The sequence below is a fragment of the Brachyhypopomus gauderio genome, chromosome 8 (assembly GCF_052324685.1).
Source record: "Brachyhypopomus gauderio isolate BG-103 chromosome 8, BGAUD_0.2, whole genome shotgun sequence".
NCBI lineage: Eukaryota > Metazoa > Chordata > Actinopteri > Gymnotiformes > Hypopomidae > Brachyhypopomus > Brachyhypopomus gauderio.
Window position 1 is genome coordinate 25,181,504 of NC_135218.1, and position 9,397 is coordinate 25,190,900.

Sequence of the window (9,397 nt, forward strand, 5' to 3'; positions counted from 1 at the left end):
TCCCAGAACAAATGAAGGAACAAACTACTCTTGCAAGCAGAGAAGTTTATTCACACAGGCAAGCTGTACCCCAAATGTTCAAAGATAAGAGGGCGCTCCTCTTATTTATACATACACAGACCAGCCCTGTGCGTGCAAGCAACAGGGTGGGCTCAATGAGGCTAGTCTAACATATATGTAATCTATTCTACCATACATGGGAACAAGTGCATTCTTCCTAACCATTGGAGGGAATTTACTTCCCAAGCAGGTTGCACAACAGTACACTGTACACTCTCTTGAACTTCACATGCCATAACCAGTTTTAAATAATGAACTCAGGTTTATAAGTTTTCCAAAATTAAACTTACGGTAATCCATTGTCTTGACTATTTGAGAGTTTTGTCTGGGTTGTTAAAGTTCATTTAACTGACGTTTATAAGTTAATCATTAAAAAAGGAGGGTGGAGGTGGAGCAATGCTGATAATACGGTGTGTGGAGAGGGGGGATTGGCGCCATTTTGGAGCTGGACAAAACAATAAGTATGATACAGCTTTTCACTGCAGTTAAGCCAAAGGCCTAATATTCTAGCGAAATATTTAACTGATTACGGACTACAATTAGAGGCAGAGTGATTGTTGGTCTTTTCTGCCCTATAGTCAACACATTACCAAAGACAGACATCTGTACGGTTCGTTCTGAGGTGAGGGAGTTTTACCACAGACAAGTCTGTATTAGTTGTGACATGATAAAATAAATCTATTAAAAATTAGAAATGAAAACTGGTTAATTCGTGCTGTTTATCAGCCTGATAGCCTTTAATACATCAGATACAGTATCTGCTTTTAAAAATTTTGTTTATTAGTCGCCAGTGCCTTGTTTTAATTTTCCTTTCCACGTTAAATGGTGCGGTGCTGCGTTTAATGAGGCACCAAACTCATAAATGTAATCTGTTTGATTAACCAATTTCAACTTCCCTTTACAGTTATGTATGTTTTTTATTTATTTGCGACAGAGGTAATCACAACGTTTACACTGTTGAAAACAATAGTGGACTTCTTCCAGTGGCGGAGGGACACCCCTCACTACGGACTACAATTAGAGGCGGATAAAGTACTGTGGAAAGTTCCAGAAGGCGAACAAATTGGATTCCCGCTTGTTTTTCCTTAAAGGAGCTCGGGTTATAGACGGTTCTCTCTAAGGTGAGGTAGTTTTTCAACGGAAACGTTTTAATCTATTTCAGACCCGACATGAAAATGAACCGATGATTTTTAATATTCAAAGAGGAGAGAATTTTTGAACCCTTTGTATTATCAGCCTGAGAATGTGTCTTAAGCCCCCCCGCACACAGCGAGCAACTAGCTGAGCAAACGGTCCGTTTGCTAAGCTAGTTGCTCGCTGTGTGCGGGCGGGGTTACTTTAACTACTGCTCAATGACACTATAGGCAGCTGTCTTTAACTGTTTTAATTGTCATGTCTTGTCTGGAACAGTATAACATTTCCGTTTTTTACCATCTATTTTAACCGTCGTAGTTTAGCTAACCGGTGAACTAGCCAAATTATCCTGTGATTTGTGTAAATTCTCAGAGCCTAGCAACATTAACAAATACTTCACTCATCTGAAGACTCATTTGAGAAACAGAGAAGTTGTTAGTTGTCCGTTTGCAGGGTGTTCTTTTAAGTCTAGTGTGCTGTCGACTTTTACTGCACATAGAAGTCGTAATCATAAGTTCTCCACCTTAGAAAATGTCATACTGGAGCTATTGGCATAGAATATTCATTCTGTGCTTTTAATAGAAGAGGATTTTGTTTCCGACACTGACACTGCATTTGATTCTGCAGCAGAGATTGAGAATGGACTTGAAAATGGAAAGGTAATTAAGCATCAGTTGGGAAGTTTATTTCTTCGCATGCAAGCACTTTTGCATGTATCAAATTCAGCAATACAAGAAATTATTGATGAATTATTTGATATTGGAGAATTTTCCCAACAAAATATTAAAACTGTTGTACATAACGTTTTGAGAGACAGTAATTGCATAGCTGACACCTCTGTTGTAGCATCATTGACTGAACAATTACAAACTTTGAACCCCTTAAAATTGCTTTCAAGGCAGGGTCCTCTTGGCACAGAGTGCAAAAGACAAACATTTTATAGGAAGAATTTTACTGTTATTGAACCAGTCGAGTATGTGTTAAATGTACAGGAAAAAAAGCACACTTTTGTTTATGTTCCTATTTTAGATTTGCTCAGTAAACTGTTGGAAAGAAATTAGATAAATAAGGCACTTGGGAGATCCAGTGAACAAGAAGGCAATTACTGTTCAGTTAAAGATGGAGAATACTTTAAAGAAAACAGAATTCTCTCTGAGGAATTAGGTGTATCTCTTGGACTATATATTGATGATTTTGAGCTTTGTAATCCATTAGGTACTTCAAAAAAGCACAAATTTGTGCTATATATTGGGTGATTGCAAATTTACCTATTAGACTACGCTCAACATTATCATCAATTTATCTAGCTGTATTGTGCAAAAACATACACATGAAACAATATGGTTACAGCAAGGTTTTAGAGCCCTTAATTAGGGATCTTAAGCTCCTTGAGAGAGAAGGTGTGTTTGTTCAAAGTGTTGGCTCTCATGTCAAAGGGACTGTTTTGTACATATCTGCCGATAATCTGGGGGCACACTCGCTTGCTGGATTTCAAGAGTCTTTCAATGTTGATAAGTTGTGCCGATTTTGTTTGGCAAATCGTGCTGATATTCAGCATTATGATGTTAGAAGTGGGGCTTTTACCTTGAGAACACCAGAATCATTTGATGAAGCTGTTAAGGTGCTTAAACAAAGTGATCTGACTTCTTTTGATTGAGTGAAGAAGGACTGTCCTTTAAACAGACTGGCACACTTTCATGCTACAAAAGGATTTCCACCTGATTTTCTTCATGATGCATTAGAAGGAATTGTACCTGTGGAACTCTGTATATGCCTCTCGCATCTGATTTCAAAGAGGTATTTTACATTGAATGATCTTAATTGCAGAATAACAACATTCCCCTTTCAGTTCTGTGACAAAACTAACAGACCTCAGACAAAACAAACAAACTTTCAAAAAAATGGAACAATAAGTGGCAATGGACATGAGAATTGGACACTTTTGAGATTTCTTCCACTGTTAGTTGGTCATCTCATTCCAGAAAGTGAAAAGGCTTGGCATTTAATTCTTGAATTGAAAGACATTGTTGAGTTGTTAAGCAGCCCCTCGTTCACAACAGAAACCCTGTGCTACCTTCAAAATTTCTGACCACCAACAGTTGCTTTTAGAAGTTTTTCCTTGTACTAAATTGCACCCTAAACATCATTATTTGGAACATTACCTTATGCTAATAAAACAATTTGGTCCCTTAATTGAATTTTGGACAATGAGATTTGAGGCTAAACACTGTTTCTTTAAAAAGGTGGTTCGTGATTCTGGTAACTTCAAAAATATTCTTCACACTTTGGCTACAAGACATCAACTAATGTTAGCATATTATTTGGAGATGCCAACTCTTTTTAAACCAAGCATCGAAACGGGACGAGTATCTGTTGTACCTGTGAACATCTTGGATGCTACAATCAGCGTGGCTATTTCAAACAAGTTTAAAGCCCTGCACTCTGTTTCACTCACCTCAACAGCTTATTTAAGTGGGACAAAATAGTCCAAAGGAATGGTGCTCTCTGTTGGCTACACAAGCGGAATACCAGATTTTGGGAGAGTGCTTGAGATCTGTTTAGTGGATGGCCACATATTTTTCATTGTTGAAATGTTTGAAGCTGGCTTTGTTGAGCATCTAACGTGTCACCAGCTCAACATCAAAGTTCCTGCAGTAACTGTGGTTGTTGATCCTGACCAGCTGAACGACTACACCCCCCTTGCTGCATACCTTGTTGATGGAAAGGTGCTCGTCACTCCAAGGACATTTATAATACAGTAAGGTACAGAAAAAAGATCCTTGCTTTTTATTATTATTAATTTTGTGTGTTTTAACTCACAGGTGGCCTAATACAATCATACACCATATTTACTAAAGACCATGCACTTCACTCATGATAGTTTAATTTTATGCTGTTTTCAGATGTTTTCAACTTTTTCTTCTTTTGTGTCACACTGTTATAGCTGTTGGTGCCTCCATGATGCTTCTTCGAGTCATTGTTTCACCTCAAGAGATCAGGCGTGTCACCCTAGAGAGTGTACCAGACTCGGTAAAGGACCTATGTGAACCACTGTGTACAAATATGGGCTTGCGAGGAAACTTCATTTTACAGTTTGAAGATCCAGACTTTGGAAATGAGCTCTGCAATTTGACGGATATCAAAGATCTACCAAATGATCGAGCAACACTGAAAATTTTGTTCACTTTTTCTGGTTCTGTATCTGACTCAACACTAGATACTGCAAGCTTGAGTTCCCCAAGTAGTGCTTCCTCAGTGGAATGGCCTGACCCTTTTTCCTGATTCCTCCCATGATGTTGAACTTCAGCTCAGTGCAGCAAATGATGCCTGTGCCAAAGATGGCACAGTGATGGCCATCTCCAAGAGTGTTAAGAGTGAAATACTTGACAAACTAGCTGACATGATCTCCAAAATCACTCCTTATCCAAGAAAAGACCACTATGAAAGTGTAGCCACAGCTCTTGTAGAAAAGCACCCTAGTCTCAGAGAGCCGGGTTCTGTCAAAGGTATTGCTGGGTATTCAGCTTGAAATTCAAAATGAGCAATTACTGTCAGAGACTGATGGCAGCTGGATGCCCTGAGGTTCTTGTAAATAAGAGAAAGAAGGGGCAGACCAACCACAAGGCAATCAAGAAGTCAAAGAAGGGAGAGATTCACTTCTTGCCAGATCCACCTGAAGGTCAAAGTGCAGATATATCAGAGGAAAAACGGAAGACCATGCTTCTAGAGGTGCAGAAGCGTGATCTGGACTTGCAGCTCCTGGATGAACTGATGATGGCAACATTTTCTCAGAGAAGAAAGGAAATATGAGCCACTCATCTCTGAACTTATGGACAGATGGCCTGCATTGTTTAATGAGAGACAGGTAAGTATACATCCACAGGATGATGAACAAAGAAATTATCTGTTGGTTAATATTAAAAGATCACATATAATTTTAATATGTAAATTCATATGTAAGATTTTCATTTGCTATTGCTTTACACTCTACTAGACTTTTACACTCTTATCACCCCATGTTTACTGTCTTATACGTCTGTTTGAGATAAAGGCAGAGTTCTGTAGAATAGTCACTGCTGACCTGCTCCAGTCATTCCTGGATGGACTGGATGCCTTGATGTCAAGTCTTTTGGAATTCTATAAAGCAGCTGTCTCATCAAACAGGAGGTTGACTCTTAGCAGTGTTATGCAGTGCCTTAATAAGGAGGTACGTATGAAAATGTACTTAACAATATGTACTACATTAAAGAATCTTGTTTAATTACTGTATTTACTCAGTCTCTCTTTGTATGTAGGACACAAATCAGAACAGAAGAACGGCTGCCCTGCTTGGTCTTCCACTGTTCTTGTCAGAAGACACCTCTGACATAAACAGGATGTGTGATGTAAGAAAATATATTTATGCATTAAGATAATGGGTGCATTCATTCAGAATTCAGCTGACTAGTTAATCACTATCTTCAAAAGTACTTCCATTCTAAGCATTTTAACCAACAAGTAACCCTAGTTGGCAATGTTTAGGATAGTTGTTGGCAGTGTTTAAACTTTGAAGTTTTTGTGTCAAATTTCCCTGGCTTATACTTAGTTTGTTTGTTCGTGCTCATTTTTGATCATCGACACATTTTGGGTGGTTTTCCCGTGTGTGTTTTGTTTTTCTGCCAGTCGATTTCTCTGGCTTGTATTTTCTTTGTTCGTTTGCGCTCCCTTTTTGACACGTAGAGTTCTGTCTCCTCCGTGTTTTTTGTTGTTTTCACTTACCTGGTCTTGTGTCGAGGTCGTTCCGTATTCTCTTCTGTTTTCATTTTCGGAGTTGTTTCTCAGTTTTCCTTTTTTTGCGTTTCCTGCTTAGTGGCGGAGGTCTCAGTTTGCCATTTTCTCTTTTGGGTTTTGCCCCTGGGTTCATCTTGTACAAAAACCCCGCGAGTCCCCTGTTCCCTGGGGGTTCGCATGACCTGTGATCTTGGTTCTTGATGTTCTCTCCATCTTCCTGTTGAAGGTGTAGAGTGGTCAGCTTCTCATTGGATGCATAATCATCACTCGGAACGTCCATCCTGCATGGAGAGCAGCTCTAGCAACACTAACAGAACTAGAGAAGACTTCATTCTGAACCTGAATCCTCTCTTCTCTTCTGTCTGCCTTTGTACAATATTTTATGATGGTCATATGTCAGTGCAGATAATCCTTTGTGATAAATTGATGTATTTATCATTTCACGTCATTAATGTAAATAGAGCGGTTTCTTACCCTTGACCTGTTCCACTTGCATGTATACTGCTTGGTGTAATAAACTTAACTGTGTTTGAATCCACACTCTCCTCTGATTCATTCATACTAGGGCTGCACGATGAATCGTATTTTTATCGTTATCGCGATGTGAAGTTTCACGATAAACACATCGAAAGAGCCACGATAACTCCTTGAATAACAGCAAACTCAAATTGCATTATCCTCGTCCAGCAATAGAGGGAGCTATTCGCGCTGCAGACTATGATCACGTGACGCAAGTAGGCAAGAGGAAGAGTGAGGTGAACACCCTCATCAGACACGCGATTTGGTTTAAGCCTGGTTTACACTTGACGCAGCGCGAGGGTCCGCAAGGCGAAAATAACGTAATCGCGGTGACTTCGGCCGTGCGCGATGGTCTCGCGCGCTGTCGATTCACCTCTCGAATTTTGTAAGTTCGCGCGCGCCGCGTCTCAGCGCAATGAGAACAGTCATGTTTGCCGGGTTCATACACCTATACAAGGTGGAATTAAAGCACTTGTACGTCACTTTCAAGGTCCATTTCAATAATTTCCAGCTCGTTAAACTTAATTGAGTTAAAATATTTATACATATACTCTAAATGATTCGAAATAATTCGCTTTTTTAATGATCACATTATTTAATGGTTGTTTATTTTCAAAACGCCAAATCTTAACGTCTTCACGTTCTTTCATGTTTCGTCCTGGAATTACAAGAGGCTCGTATTTGTTAATGTAATTACAAGAGAACTGTTCAGTCAGACAGATATTTGTTGTGAAACGAAGTAGTTACAATTTCAAGTACTTTAGCCTAAATTCCAGCACTTTTCAAACCTGATACACAAAGCAACATTAAACTTGGTCAGGTAAATGTTCATTCCCCTGTATTTGAGGGGTGTTTTTTTATACTACTAGGCCTACATATCGTTTCGGACAACACTGCAAAGAATGTGACACGGCAAGATTAAACGCTTCCGTCGTTCGCGGAGGTTTACGCGAGGTGTGCGGAGTCGCGCTACGGTCACTCGTGAAAGTATAAACCTAGATTGAATCTATTGTTGAATAAACCTGCAAAATATTTGGAATTATTCTGGATTCATTACACAGTAAAAAAAACTAATTAACGTGCTGCTGTTCAGAGAGACACTACATCTCTGTATTTTAATCTTAATTTATCGTGGTTCACATCGATATCGGGATATCCAACAATGTTATCGCACGTCGTAATTCTAGTCCATATCGTGCAGCCCTAATTCATACTGTTACTCCTTGGGGATTTTATTATGTAAAATTAACCTCTCAAAATTAAGAGATACCAAAATTTCAGACAAAAAACGTAAATTAAACGTAAAACGTAACGTAAAACATAAACGTAAAATTCACAAATCAATAAAATTGACCTAATTCATAAATGTGGGCTATACTAGCTGAGCAGTATAAATAATGATTTATATGTTCCCTTGCTGCTGTTTTTCTTTTCCTATTAAGTTAACTTTATATAGCCTTGTCTTATCTAAACTGTATAACTCTTTTAATCTTCATCTGCAACAGAGTCTGTGATTTCTCTTACACGACAACACATGGATACAGTCAAGATGTCTATGTGATGTATTTGTGACGTTTATATGTTGATTTGTTTAGAATTACAAAAATCTAAATGAAAATGACTGAAGTGAAACAAAAATGTGTTGTTCTCTCAAAGTCTCTTACAAACAACAGGACAACACTGGTTCCATATTGTTTGCCATTTGCACCATTAAGATGATGAACTCAGGCCAGAGACAAACTGTTGTCTGGCCCTGCTACTCTTGTCTCCACTGAACTTTCAATATTGGTGAAAATTTAGGACTCTGCCCTGACTATGTAACCTCAGAATGACTGTTGGATTAATAGTGGATTTGTACACAGATTACGGGGAAGGTCTAGTACTGGCATTGAAGCTCTGGGTATCATGCAGAATACAAGAGCAGCCAGTAGTGGAGGATTACAACAGTTAACAGCAAAAACACAAACATGGTTCCTGCGAATCTTACAGCCCCGTCCAAGAACTCATCTACAGCTCCGCACCACAGGGTCAAACATCTAATGTCCCTCAGATAAATATTTATTTCCCTCATCACTCAAAAATGAACTAGGTTAGGATGCTTTTGAGATGTCTGCTGCCACACTAATCCCCACAAGTCTGTCACAGAGGATACTACATCACCTAGACCGACTGCTAACACTTGATGTGTCAGGCTTCAGGCAAACAGTGTGTTACAAACTCAAGAGGTCATTGTCTTTTAGCAAATACACTAACTGCAAAACAGCGTTTTTTCTGACTAGCTCATAGGATATGTTTCACGGTGAGGCGGCCCCCAATCCGGCCGCCTCCGTCCACAGCGGCTGTTGTTGTTGTTGTCTGGTGACGTCATGTGCGTCCCTCAGGTGGGCGGAGCCCGTGATCCATCTCACCTGAGGGTCGTTTGTTTGCCTATATATGTCTTGTCTTTGTACCAGTTGACCGCTGGTCATTATATCCTTAATTTGGAGATATAGCACGGGTTTTAGGTTTGCACACTTTCTATTAAACCATCCTTTTTCCCTGAGACTTGGCGTGATCGCTTCCTTTTTGTTGCTCACCCCCGCCCGTCACAGAATGACCAGCCACCCTTCGGAAGCCGCCGAGTCTCTTTTTCTTTCTCCTTCGTTCGTGGTCATGTCTCATGGTAAGTGTTTGTCTGCGTGGTGTTTTGTGAAGAGTTCCGCCATGCTTTTGTGTTGTGTTTGTGGTACGGCGTGGACCAGGGCTGTCTGCCCTGGGAAAACTCTTCGTGTCTGTTGTTTGTTTGCTTGTTTGAAGAGCTCCGCCGTGTCTGTGTTTGTGGCACGGCGAGGACCAGGGCGTCTTCCCTGGAAAGGCTCTTCATGTTTTGTGTTTGTTAAAACGTGTGTTCATGTCGACGGATGTGTGGATCAGT

The 9,397-nt window shown here is 39.8% G+C and overlaps 1 long non-coding RNA gene across 1 annotated transcript; it reads left to right on the forward strand.

Annotated features, from left to right (window-relative positions):
• The first annotated feature begins 4,154 nt into the window (after nt 1-4,154).
• On the forward strand, nt 4,155-6,373 carry LOC143521094 (uncharacterized). The gene is made up of 3 exons (XR_013132643.1): nt 4,155-5,401; nt 5,490-5,579; nt 6,191-6,373. It is a non-coding gene; the product is annotated as an uncharacterized LOC143521094 (long non-coding RNA).
• Nucleotides 6,374-9,397: the final 3,024 nt, after the last annotated feature.